Source organism: Nothobranchius furzeri, chromosome 16, assembly GCF_043380555.1.
Source record: "Nothobranchius furzeri strain GRZ-AD chromosome 16, NfurGRZ-RIMD1, whole genome shotgun sequence".
NCBI lineage: Eukaryota > Metazoa > Chordata > Actinopteri > Cyprinodontiformes > Nothobranchiidae > Nothobranchius > Nothobranchius furzeri.
In genome coordinates, this window is record NC_091756.1 from 58,503,841 (window position 1) to 58,516,958 (window position 13,118).

The window sequence follows — 13,118 nt, forward strand, 5'->3', positions numbered from 1 at the left end:
CAGAGCGCTGTAAAAGACTTGTTGCAAGTTATCGCAAACGCTTGATCGCAGTTATTGCTGCTAAGGGAGGCCCAACCAGTTATTAGGTTCAGGGGGCAATTACTTTATCCACACAGGGCAATGTAGGTTTGGATTTTGTTCTCACCCTATTTAATAAAAACCATCATTTCAAAACCGCATCTTGTGTTTACTTGTGTTATCTTTGACTACTGGTTAAATGTGTTTGATGATCAGAAACACTTTGTGTGACAAACATGCAAAAGAATAAGAAATAAAGAAGGGGCAAAGAGTTTTTCACACCACTGTATGCTGTTTGTATACAGGAAATATGATCCACAAAATGTGTGTAAATATCAGAAGGAGTCAAATAACATGTGATGTGTTTTTTTTTAAATAACTTAAAAGAGGAGGTCCATTTAAACAGAGCTCAGATGGGATTTATTAATAAAAACCTGAAATTAAACACATGAGGGAGAAGCTGAGATGCTGAAAAAAAAATCAATGCTTAGGTTTTAGTACCGGCTCTGCTTTAATGTTCATTCACAATGTGACTAAGACAGTCTGATAAAGGGAAAACAGCTGTGGGGAAATATCTGCTGCTGTTTGCGTCAGAACTCAACTTTCTAAGATTTGTAATTTCATACTCAAAGTTTATTTCACTCAAAAAATTCCACCAGTCTTTCTGTTGACCAAATCAACTGACTTTGTTTCTTAAATGTTATTTAAAGGATGCTGTAATGAAAATTGAGATCAACAGTTTAACGGCAAAAACAAATGCAAAAACAAAAAAGTTTTACACTGGTGGAAGAACACATCTGGACCTTGCAGACTATGAGTCGGGCCGATTCAAGGTGATGGAGTAAACGAAGATGCTCTGTTCTGTTCAGTTCTCTGTGCTTTTATTCCTCTGAGGCTCTGATCCATGTTGACATGATTAAATCACACAGTTGCTGCAGATTTGTTCAGAGTTGGAGTCCAGTTAACTCATTATGCTCTAGAAATCAGTTAGATGACCTCAGTGCTTCATTTGTAAATCAAACGTTCCTGGAATGCAAATACTGACGTCAACCTAAAGTTCACTAAAGGCAAAACAGATGCCAGAACACGTTTGGGGGGTCCGGGTTTGGTCAGCTGGAGTTTTTGACAATTAAAATTGCACCCACATTTTCTAAGTTAAACGCCTTTTTTAACAACGGTAGTTTCTGCATCTCTATTGTTCCCCTGCTTCAGCCCTCTCCCCCTCCCCCTGCACAGCGGCTTCAAACTCACTGATGCGCCTGACGCCTCTCGGAGTTCCTGCTGCTCTAAACATAAATAATTATTTCATTTTCTGTTACTCACTTCTGATTACCTTTATATGGTGTCTGTTTGTTGCAACCACCAGGTACAAAAACAAATTGGTTTTTATTTGACAATTTTTCTGTCCTGTCTCTATTTATTCCATCCATCCATTTTCATCCACTTATCTGGGGTCGGGTCGCGGGGGCAGTAGCCTAAGGCAAGAGGCCCAGACTTCCCTCTCCCCAGCCACTTGGGCCAGCTCCTCCGGGGCAATTCCAAGGCGTTCCCTGGCCAGTTGAGAGACATGGTCCCTCCACTGTGTCCTGCCTACTTTTAGGTCTCCTCCCAGTCGGACGTGCCTGGAAAACTTCACCAGGGAGGCGTCCAGGAGGCATCCTGACCAGATGCCCGAGCCACCTCAACTGGCTCCTCTCGATGTGGAGGAGTAGCGGGTCTACTCCGAGCCCCTCCCAAATGACCGAGCTTCTCACCCTATCTCTAAGAGAGAGCCCAGCCACTCTTGGGAGAAAACTCATTGCGGCCGCTTTTATCCGCGATCTCGTTCTTTCGGTCACTACCCAAAGCTCATGACCATAGGTGAGGGTAGGAACGTAGATCAACCGGTAAATCGAGAGCTTCGCCTTCTCACTCAGCTCTCTCTTCACCACGACAGACCGGTACAACGCCCGCATCACTGCAGATGCAGCACCAATCTGCCTATCGATCTCACACTCCAGTTTTCCCTCACTCGTGAACAAGACCCCGAGATACTTAAACTCCTCCACTTGGGGCAGGGCCTCATCCCTGACCCGGAGAAGGCATTTTACCCTTTTCTGAATCAAGACCATGGTCTCAGATTTAGAGGAGCTGATTCTCATCCCAGCTGCTTCACATTCGGCTGCGAACCGCTCCAGCGAAAGCTGAAGATCACGTTCTGATGAAGCCAACAGGACCGCATCATCTGCAAAAAGCAGAGACCTGATCCTCAGGCCACCAAAACGGATGCCCTCCACACCTTGGCTGAGGCTAGAAATCCTGTCCATGAAGGTTATGAACAGAATCGGTGAAAAAGGGCAGCCTTGGCGGAGTCCAACTCTCACTGGGAACAAGCCCGACTTACTGCCGGCAATGCGGACCAAGCTCTGACACCGGTCATACAGGGACCTAACAGCCAGTATCAGAGGGCCTGGTACCCCATACTCCCGGAGTACCCCCCCACAGGGCCCCCCGAGGGACACGGTCAAACGCCTTCCCCAAATCCACAAAACACGTGTGGACTGGTTGGGCAAATTCCCACGCACCCTCCAGGATCCCCCTAAGGGTATAGAGCTGGTCCAGTGTTCAACGGCCAGGACAAAAACCACATTGCTCCTCCTGAATCTGAGGTTCAACAATCCGACGGACCCTCTCTCCAGAACCCCTGAATAGACCTTACCAGGAAGGCTCAGGAGTGTGATCCCCCTGCAGTTGGAACACACCCTGCTGCCCCCCTTTTTGAATAAGGGGACCGCCACCCCGGTCTGCCAGTCCAGTGGGACTGCCCCGAATGAGGATTTGCTCACTTCCGGTGCCTTCTGGTGGAACTGCAATTTTAGTCACTTCTTGGCTTCAAAAATGCAGACCAACATCGCCCTTGATTTAAACCCTCTGTTCGTGCTGGTCTGTGTCCGATCCCTGTCTTGTCTTCCTGCCGTGCCATTCTAACTGCCAACTCCACCTCATGACAATTTGTTATCTTTGGTTTTTTTGAGTTGATTACATTTGAACTTATTGGTGTGTGTGTGTGTGTGTGTGTGTGTGTGTGTGTGTGTTTGAAAATGCTGTAAAAGAATGCTTTCTGAAATATTAATAATGATTGTTTATCAAACTACAAAACATAAAATGAGTTACCCCAGACTTACAGCCAAAGTCATTAACCCTTTAATGCATGAATTATGAACTCTTCAACTATGATTTATTAAACTTTTTTTTTAAATTCATCTTTAGGTGGGAATGAAACAAATTTCAACAAATATTTTTTGTAACATTTAATAATTTACAAATCATTTATTACATGTCCACCTCAGTGGACAGCGTGCATTCTGAACATGAAACATGTTGGCTTGACTTACTGAAGTCCAAATGAAGGGGCTCAAATGCAATAAAGTCTTCAACAGCTGTGATGAATAGCAAAAAATAAAAACAAAAAAAATTAATATAAATAAACTATTTTGAGTACCTGTCCACTGTAGTGATCTTTATGCATCAAAGGGTTAAAGAAGTGGTTGGTTGACTCGGTTAATGAAGCTGAGCTTCAGATGACAGGTTTTGGAGCTTCTGCTGTGTGGTGGAGTTGCTAATGGTAAATGGTAAATGGCCTGTATTTGATATAGCGCCTTCTAGAGTCCTGGAACCCCCCAAGGCGCTTTACAACACAACCAGTCATTCACCCATTCACACACACATTCACACACTGGTGGGATGAGCTACAATGTAGCCACAGCTGCCCTGGGACGCACTGACAGAGGCGAGGCTGCCGAGCACTGGCGCCACCGGTCCCTCCGACCACCACCAGCAGGCAACGTGGGTTAAGTGTCTTGCCCAAGGACACAACGACAGCGACAGACTGAGCGGGGCTCGAACCTGCAACCTTCCGATTACGGGGCGAGCACTTAACTCCTGTGCGCACCGTCGTGATAACGGTTAGTAGCTAAGAAGCTGCTGTTCACGGACCTTAAAACAACAGCCTTCCTCTTGTTTAAAAAAACAATGTTATAAAGCAATGGAAGGGGTACGCAGAATGAACGTACAAAATATGTTCAAACACCCTTCCCCACTGTGAGTCAAAATGGGTGAGTCCATGAACGCTAATTCACAATGTGACATAGATTTGTGAGGATTTTCAAATCTTAGTTTCACCGTTGTTTTGCTTTCAGAAGCTAATGTAGGAGATGGGTGTAGGAGACTATTTTCATGTTCAGCTTGCATTAAAAACTCAGTGACTAATTGTATTTAGAAAAACAAAACTTTTTTTTTCAGTCAACCACACTTTTAAGAACTAGCTTTAGCATAAAAAAGAACAAGAAGTCCTGAAAGTGATGGACTGGCCACCTCAAAGCCCTGATCTAATCTTCATGGAGTGTGTCTGGGATTACATGAAGAGACAGAGGGACGTGAGGAAGCCTACACCCACAGAAGATCTGTGGTTAGTTATTGTTTAGAACAACCTACCAGCTCAGTTCCTTCAACAACTGTGTGCAAGTGTAGTTAAGACTGATGCTGTTTTGAAGGCAAAGAGTGGTCACACCAAATATTAACTTCTTTTAAATTTCTCTTTTGTTCATTCACTGCTTTTTGTTGATTGAAAATAAATCATTAGATGTGCAATAAGTAAGACTGAAGGGACAATGACATCCTCTGGTCAAATTTGGGTACTGCAGTCCACTTTTATAAACAAAAGGTGACTTCCTCACCACCGTGCCGTGAGTTTCAATGCTGTTGGCAGTTAAAAATCCGTGCAAAAATATATGTACACTCAACAAAAATATAAATGCAAAACCTTTGTTTCTGCTCCGATTTTTCATGAGAAGGACTTTAAGATCTTAAAGATCTGTACTTAGCGCTGCAGACCTGTAACAATACTGTGCAAGAATTTGTATATAACACTTACTTTCCATAAATACATAGCGCTGCAGACCTGCACCCCACCCCCCCCCAGTAAGTTTGTTTTACACTGAGTAGGAGATGCTCTGTATCTCACTTTACACCTGTATAGTGACAATAAAGGCATTCTATTCTATTCTATTCTATTCTATTCTATTCTATTCTAAAATTCATTCCAGATACACAATATTACCATTTCTCTCAAACATTGTTCACAAATCAGTCTAAATGTGTGATAGTGAGCACTTCTGCTTTGCTGAGATAAACCATCCCACCTCACTGGTATGCCACATCAAGATGCTGATCCAACTTCATGAGTAGTGCACAAGTGTACCTTATACTGCCCACAATAAAAGGCCACCCTGGAATGTGCAGTTTTGTCTCACAGTAAAATGCCACAGATGCCATAATCATTGAGGGAGTGTGCAATTGGCATGCTGACAGCAGGAATGTCAACCAAATCTGTTGCTCGTGCATTGAATGTTCATTTCTCCACCATAACCCGTCTCCAAAGGCGTTTCAGAGAATATGGCAGTACATCCAACCGGCCTCACAACTGCAGACGACGTGTAACCACACCAGCCCAGGACCTCCACATCCAGCAGGTTTACCTCCAAGATCGTCTGAGACCAGCCACTCAGACAGCTGCTGAAACAACTGGTTTGCATAACCAAACAATTTCTGCACAAACTGTCAGAAACCGTCTCAGGAAAGCTCAACTGCACACTCGTCATCCTCATCGGGGTCTTGACCTGACTCCAGCTCGTCGCCGTAACATACTTGAGTGGGTAAATACTCACATTCGATGGCATCTGGCACATTGGAGAGGTGTTCTCTTCACGGATGAATCTCGATTTAGGGCAGATAGCAGACAGAGTGTGTGGCGTCGTGTGGGTGAGCGCTTTGCCGATGCCAATGTTGTGGATCGAGTGGCCCATGGTGGTGGTGGGGTTATGGTATGGGCAGGCATCTGTTATGGATGAAGAACACAGGTGCATTTGATTGATCTTGGTCGGAATCACCCTGCAGTTGCTTGCTGGCTAGTAATCCAGGAGGGATTGTGGTCAAGTGAGCTGACACTGCAGCTCAGCCGGTATCAGGTTGATAAATTGTTGGAACGTGTGGATCATCTTTTAGATCTAGCCTTTGATCATGTTGTATCTTTCACAAAATACTTCTTTCTTTATCGGAGCCAACATGGTCAGCCATTCTGCTGCAGTCATGCTCCAGCTACGATAGTAAGAAATGTGTTCAGGACTCCAACATATGGCTCATTTGTAACTATTGAGAGTACAAAGTTGAACACAATACCACTAATCACAGAAAAGCAACAGTGTTGGTAACAATTTACAATAAGGATCCCCTTTATTGGTGTTACTTGGTGCATTATTGAGCATTATAAACCATTAAATGAAGTAATAACTGCTTAACCATATTACACAATGCACAGACACCCCTCACTCTTTGTCCTAACCTTAAGGATACTTAATAGATGACAGTAATGATAACGTTAGTAAAGGGACCATTGTTTATTAATGCTTAATAATGCACTAAGGGATCCTTACTGTAAAGTGTTACCAGTGTTTACAAAAGCTAAGTTCTCCTGTGCAGGGGCGGATCTACAAAATTATTGATGCGGTGGCAGAAGAGAGGCAAACATTTTTCTAGGGTGGCAGTACATACACACACACACACACACACACACACACACACACACACACACACACACACACACACACACACACACACACACACACACACACACACACACACACACACACACAATATTTCACTGCACTGAGATATTGTACTTTGGTTCTATTGTTCACTCAGAAACACGTTTTCCTTTTTCTTTTCCCAGTATTTACATATTCATTTGTTTTGGGTCCTCATTTAATAATCTTAAAGGCCCATCACGAAAATAAAACACATAATAAAATGATATCCTTCCTACAATAGCTGAATGCGGCAGTTTCCATGTTGCTCAGCAAAACTATTTACACATTCATCAAGATCCAAAGATTCTGCCCGTTTCGATTCAGCCTAGCAGTACAGCCTAGCTTCTTTTCTCTGCCAAAGCAGACTGCAAATAGGTCTTTAGGAGCCTGAGAGTTGAAAATTTTTGATTTTTCTTGAATTTATAGCTGCCAGCTGGGGTGGCAGCAGGAGTAGCAAGGCTTTCTTTTAGGGTGGCAACTGCCACTCTATGCCACCCTTGTAGATCCGCCCCTGCTCCTGTGTGAAAGACTTCACTGTGTGAAGCAGAGATTTTATATTTTATGTAACAATTTATGACAACATTTCTTATCAAAATGTTAAACTGAACCCAGTTTATTTTTATAAAGATGATATAGTTAAATGGAATTTCTACAGAAGCCATGCAGTCTTGCGAGTATCTGTAAACACTTTACAATCTATTGTTGTAAATGAGAAGCAAAACTTGGATGCATGCCGCTCTTTTTCAAGTATTGCTTTATAGTCAGTGCCTCACACACACTGGACGCATTTGTTTCAAGATTAGTCAGATTAGATCTTCTGTTAGCCACACGCGTTTATCTTCATATAAGGCTGACCTACATTAAACCTGCAGGGTGTTTGAGGTTTTCTCCGAAACTGAAAACGTGCCGGAGACAGTAGAGTGATGCAGTCTGGTGAAATGTGGATTACATGTTGATGACAGGTCGTCTGAGGTGTCTGGCCGGGGCCGACTATCCTGGGGACCAGGGGCGTGTCCAGAGAGTGGCCTGGGGTAGCACATGCCACCCTTAGAATCTGATTGGCCACCCCAGGTGCCACCCCACTAAGTTCCAGCTTAAATTGACTTTACATTGTCAACAAAAGGCTTGGGTTGTAAACTCCAAAATAGTGTGTGGGTGCATGCACCTTTCACCTTGTTTTCTAGCCCAGGCATGTAGTATTAATATTATTTAATTTTTTTTCATATTCACATACATAGTATTTAGAGTCCCACTCAACTCCAGTTGGTGGCAGTAATGCAACAAGAAGTGACTTGCTAACCACCACAAAAGTAGAAGGTGAACAGGAATAAAAATGGTGATTGTGCAATGTGAAACTCAAAAAATCACTAGAAAGTAAATAAATAAATAAATAAACGATTTGTGTAAATAAATAAGCATAACCATTGGTGCCACCCATGAATAAACAAGTGTCTCACATGGGCCACCCCATTTTAAAAGTCCTGGACACGGCTCTGCCGGGGACCGTGGTGCGCTCCGCTCTGGAGACGCTCCTCTGCTCTGCAGCTCACGGCGCGCCTCCTCCCTCTAAACCCCGCCTCTCCACGAAGCCCCGCACCAAGGAGGGCAGATTCCTAAACTAGTAAAAAAAAAAAAAAAAAAAAACTTATAGCGGGGGCTGTTTATCTCTACTTTAGTGAGGCGTCAACTTCTACTAGAGTTGTCTTCCTCCTATAAAGTTGTGACTAGAGACGAGGGACTTTGGTGTTCGCATCACCCGGAGCGGACAGGAGCGGAGCGGGGTGTTTATTTGGGCATTTTGAAGACGCTTCATGGTACGTCCGCTCTTCTCCCACAGCTCTAGAATTTTAAGTTGACTCGCATTTCATAGATAGTTTATCGGAAAATCAGTGATTCGTGGCGGTGTTGATGTCTCTGACGAACCACTCAGAAATGTAACTAAACATCCGTCTGCTAAATCCGTTGACGTGCGTCTCTTCCTTCAGGATCAGGATTTCATGCTGCTTTTGTCGCGGTTTTATTTCCGTTTAAGCTGTACGCGTGTTTATTTGTGAGACGAGGAGAAATCTAAGGCAGCATTATACAAAGTATGTTCCTTGGATAGAAAACGAGATAAAAATGTGTGTGCGCGCGCGTGCACGTGTGTACTTTCTCCACGCTGCCGATATGCGGTCAAATGTGACTGACAGCATCATGGCTGCAGAAAAAAATGAGCTTAGAGCGGGTGTAAACAGAACAACCAAGGTTGGTCGGTGATTAGGTTTTAAGTTCAGGAAACAACTTTGTCCGAATTAAAGACCAATTTATTCATTTTGTGTTTCCAGGGAAGTTTTATGCACATAAAGTCTCAGCAGGCTAATTCTCAAACTCATTGCTCACTTGTGACTGGTCATGGCTCATATTTATGAAGTTAAATATAAATAAAAAATAAAACAACAGTTACATTTAACGTATGTCATGTATATAGGGCAGCAGCATTTATTTATTGTGCATGTGTGTTGATAGTATTTGCAAATCATGGACGAAATTGGATTGATATTCAGTTTTACATAACAGAAAAAAATGTCATGCCACCTACTGGCCATATGTGGCGTCGTCTTCGTAGTAGTAGTAGTAGTAGTAGTAGTAGTAGTAGTAGTAATAGTAGTAGTAGTAGCAATAGTAATAACATTAATTATTAATATTATTACAATTATAATTTCACACATGCCAGTATTGCTTGTTTGTCATATTTTAAAGTCAAATGTGTGCAGTTCAGTTATAAAATCCTGTTAAGCTGTACCATTAAACTGGCTTCATGATATTGAATGGCCTGTGATGTTGTTTTATTACTGCATGCAATTCAGGTCATTTTAAAGGTTTCTAAAGAATTTCACTTAATTTATCAGATTAACGATAGGACAGTCACTATATTACATTTCCATTTTCCACACTGAAGGAAAGCGATTTAAATGTGAAATTGATAAAATAAGCCCTCAAATAAAAGCTTGATTTACTTCGGGAAATGTTTTAAAATTAAGATTTCACTCTCATATTTTCTGCCTACTTACATATTGTCATTTGTGTTTCTGCTTCTTCTTTCACTGCATCCATCAACCTTATCACCACAATAACAGTTTCCAATTAAAACTCAACAGAAAAAGCAGAGAAAGCTAATAAAGCTAATTGTGCTATGAGCTTTTACCTCATCCAGAATAAGATGCACGGAGGCAGCTTTAGCTTGTTTGGCTTCGGCTGTGTCCCTTTCTGATAGCAGCAGCGTAGTTAGTGCAGTCTCTTAACACCAAACTGCAAGGGATGCATTCATGTTGATGTCTGAGCCAAAGCATTTAATGCTGAAGTCACCACAAGTATGAAGCCTGGTTTCATCAACGCCTCTTCTGGGGTTTGCATGCTCTGATGTACTTTCCAGATTTTCTAAAGGCAAAACAGTTCCTCCGTTAAACGGTCAACATTGAAAAGAGGCCATGTTGAGTGATTTTGTGTTTTTGCAGCAAAAAAAAAGAGAAAGAAATTGCTCCATAGTGAATAACTTTAAGTTTAAAACCTTAAAAATCAGCTGTCTTTCACATATAAATAACTTTGTTTTGATTTGGTCTTTGCTTTTCTGAAGGTATTGCTCAAGGGCTTACTTTTTATGTAGTCGGTCAAGAGGTGAATTTCAAGAAGGTGCATAAATCAAGCAGAGGGCACTAGCTCTCCCTGATGAGCCGAACGTGTAATATTTGTCAAGATCCTCTGAAATAACTTCCCAGCCCCTCCAGCTGCTGCAAACTGAAGGGCCCTTTTGTCTTGTGAACGCTGCTTGAACTGCAGAGCGATGCACCTCAGCACTTCGTGCATCATTTCCCATGCACACTGTATGGTTCACGTAGATGCACATGTGGCTTTTCAACATGGCTTATGTCTCTTCAAAGACACAGCCTTTAAACTGTGAACACACTGGATTCCTGTTTGCATTAGTCTTGTGTTACAGTTACAGTCGTTGCTACTTTAAAGAGATCAGATATCACTCAGACCAAGAGTTTGCACGACTTTTTTTATGGACCACATATTTCTAGACTACCAACCTAAAAACATAGTCCTCATTATGACCACATGATGTTTTGCTGTTTGTGGTTGTATTTCTTTAAAACTTAAAACTACATAAGAAAAGCTTCATGTTTATAGGCAGCAGAGTCTTCCACATGAGGTAGTTCATACAGTTATGCATTCCCCTGAAAAACTTCAGCACCCTACTGGCAGTACTGTTGCTAGTACGGTAGCTATCCACACTGGCAACAATGCTGCCTATGACCAGTTTTACAATAACTCGTGGTTTTCGGTCCCAAAAACGTCTCTGAAGCTGTATTTTCATAATTATTCAAGAATACCGGTAGCTAAAAGAGGTGTCTCAGTCTAAAACTATAACAGTATTTATTGTTATAGTGACAGAATATCTTTACAAGTATACAACAAAACCGTAAATTCCAGTGTTTTTGTTAGGTAATCACCAAGCCACACCTTTTTGGATGTTCCAACCCACTTCAGTGTCAGCCGCTGATTGCTGCAGTGCTAACCACACAACAATTTTAGGCAGAGCTACTGCTAATTGGGCAGCAGTAGCTCAACAGGTTGAGCGGGTTGTCCAGTAATCGGAAGGTTGCAGGTTCGATCCCGGCTCCGGACAGAGAATTCTGCTGTTGTGTTGTGTCCTTGGGCAAGACACTTAACCCACCTTACCTTCGGAGGGTCCGATGGCGCCTGTGCTCGGCAGCCTCGCCCCTGTCAGTGCGCCCCAGAGCAGCTGTGGCTACATCGTAGCTCATCCCCACCAGTGTGTGAATGTGTGTGTGAATGGATGAATGATACACAGTAGTGTAAAGCACTTTGGAGTCCTTACTCTGAGAGGCGCTATACAAGTGCGGGTCATTTATCATTTATCATTAATACTAGCCTTTGCTGCCAACGCTAGGTCTGAGAGTGGCTAACGCTAGTGAGCTACTGCTAACGCCCTTGTTGACAAGAGGAAATCATGAGCAAAGAACGCTGGAGCACCACTCATGTTCCAGGATGTGCCGGGATTATCCAGCAGACTGAAGGAATACCAGGCAGACCCATAGCTTGTGGTCCTTGTTTTTGTCACACGATCCCTCGCTCGTCTACACTGCTGCACTGCATCACCCCACGCCCGACGTTGGTCATCAAGTTTCATTGAAAGCCTAATTTAAGGGGTTTTGGAGTCCTAGACCCCCCCCCCCCCCCCCCCCCCAGGTGCATTACAACACAATCAACACATTCAACACAAAAACTAAATCTTTAGGTTTACTTTTTTAAATTGGTTATTATTTCTCTCACATTGGAGATCCACTTTACATATACCAATAAACAGGTAAATAAACCTGTCAGTAGCACCTTAGGTGGCTTGAGACATACATCTTGTGTGTACAAATATTTGTTTTCTCTACAGAACTCAGCAAACACACCTTTAACAGGAAAACTCCTTACAGACAACTTGTTTACACCAAATAAATTAGATCCTTTATCCTTTATGCAGGTGGTGGTTCTGGGTGTTTCTGCTCAGCTGCTGGAGATGTCAGGTGGCATTTTAAGGAACTGCTCCAGTAGAGTAATTAGCAGCTGTAGTGTGTTTCTAATATGTTTCTGTCTTTATCATTCTTTTGCTGAGACTCAGGTGGACTCTAAGGGAGCAACTCTAAGATCAGCTGACTTGCTTATTTTTTAAAATTTTTTATTAAGAAAATAACAAAAATCCCCAGAGGAGCAAACACATCTACAGTCTGCACAGAATTACACAGTTAAAACAACAGTGTGTGTTTGTGTGCATGGTTTTGAAAAACACAAACAAAAAAGGTAAATAGCCTGTATTTGACATAGTGCCTTTTAGAGTCCTAGAACCCCCCAAGGCGCTTTACAACTTGCGTGTGTGAGACGGGAGGAAACAGGTGGGAGAAGGAAGAGATGAGAGGCTGATGTTTGGGTGAGCTGAGGGACTCAGCCACAGTGCTTACAGCAGAACAATAAAAAGCTTATTTATTTTTCTAAGTCATAAGTAAAGCTGTAAAGGTAAATGTCCTGTTGGTATGAAACACTTTTCACTACTTTTGTTGAAATGTGTCAATATTCATTTAATCTTTGCTACTTTTCATTCAGCAATATTAATATTAGTTTTAAGATCTTGATCTTTTTATTATTTGAACATTTTATAATCAATATAAAATGTAAAAATCATAGCACGCGTACTTAGGAAAAAAGTGAAAAAATCTGATGGAATTTTGAAAGAAATACAACATATTTCACAGGGCCTGATTTATTCAGGTTTACAAAGAAAAACAAAAATTTGCTACTTTTTTGTTTTGCATGTTTTCACATTAGATTTATTCTATGCTGTATAAAGCTTGGTTTATGCTTGACGCATTCACTTTCCGCTTGGTGATGCGGCTCGCGGATGGAACGCGCTTCACAACTTATTAAATT

General features: G+C 42.3%; 2 protein-coding genes across 3 annotated transcripts in view; one reads left to right on the plus strand and one right to left on the minus strand.

The window, feature by feature from the left end:
• brdt (bromodomain, testis-specific) overlaps positions 1-5,892 on the minus strand; it is a 41,242-nt gene extending 35,350 nt beyond the window's left edge. Inside the window, exon 1 of the mRNA XM_070545862.1 lies at positions 5,724-5,892. The gene's annotated coding sequence lies outside the window, so the exon portion shown is untranslated. The remainder of the gene's footprint in view (positions 1-5,723) is intronic.
• Positions 5,893-8,237: 2,345 nt separating this feature from the next.
• tgfbr3 (transforming growth factor, beta receptor III) overlaps positions 8,238-13,118 on the plus strand; it is a 108,356-nt gene continuing 103,475 nt past the window's right edge. For both annotated transcript variants that reach the window (XM_015962334.3, XM_015962332.3), the window contains exon 1: positions 8,238-8,455. The gene's annotated coding sequence lies outside the window, so the exon portion shown is untranslated. The remainder of the gene's footprint in view (positions 8,456-13,118) is intronic.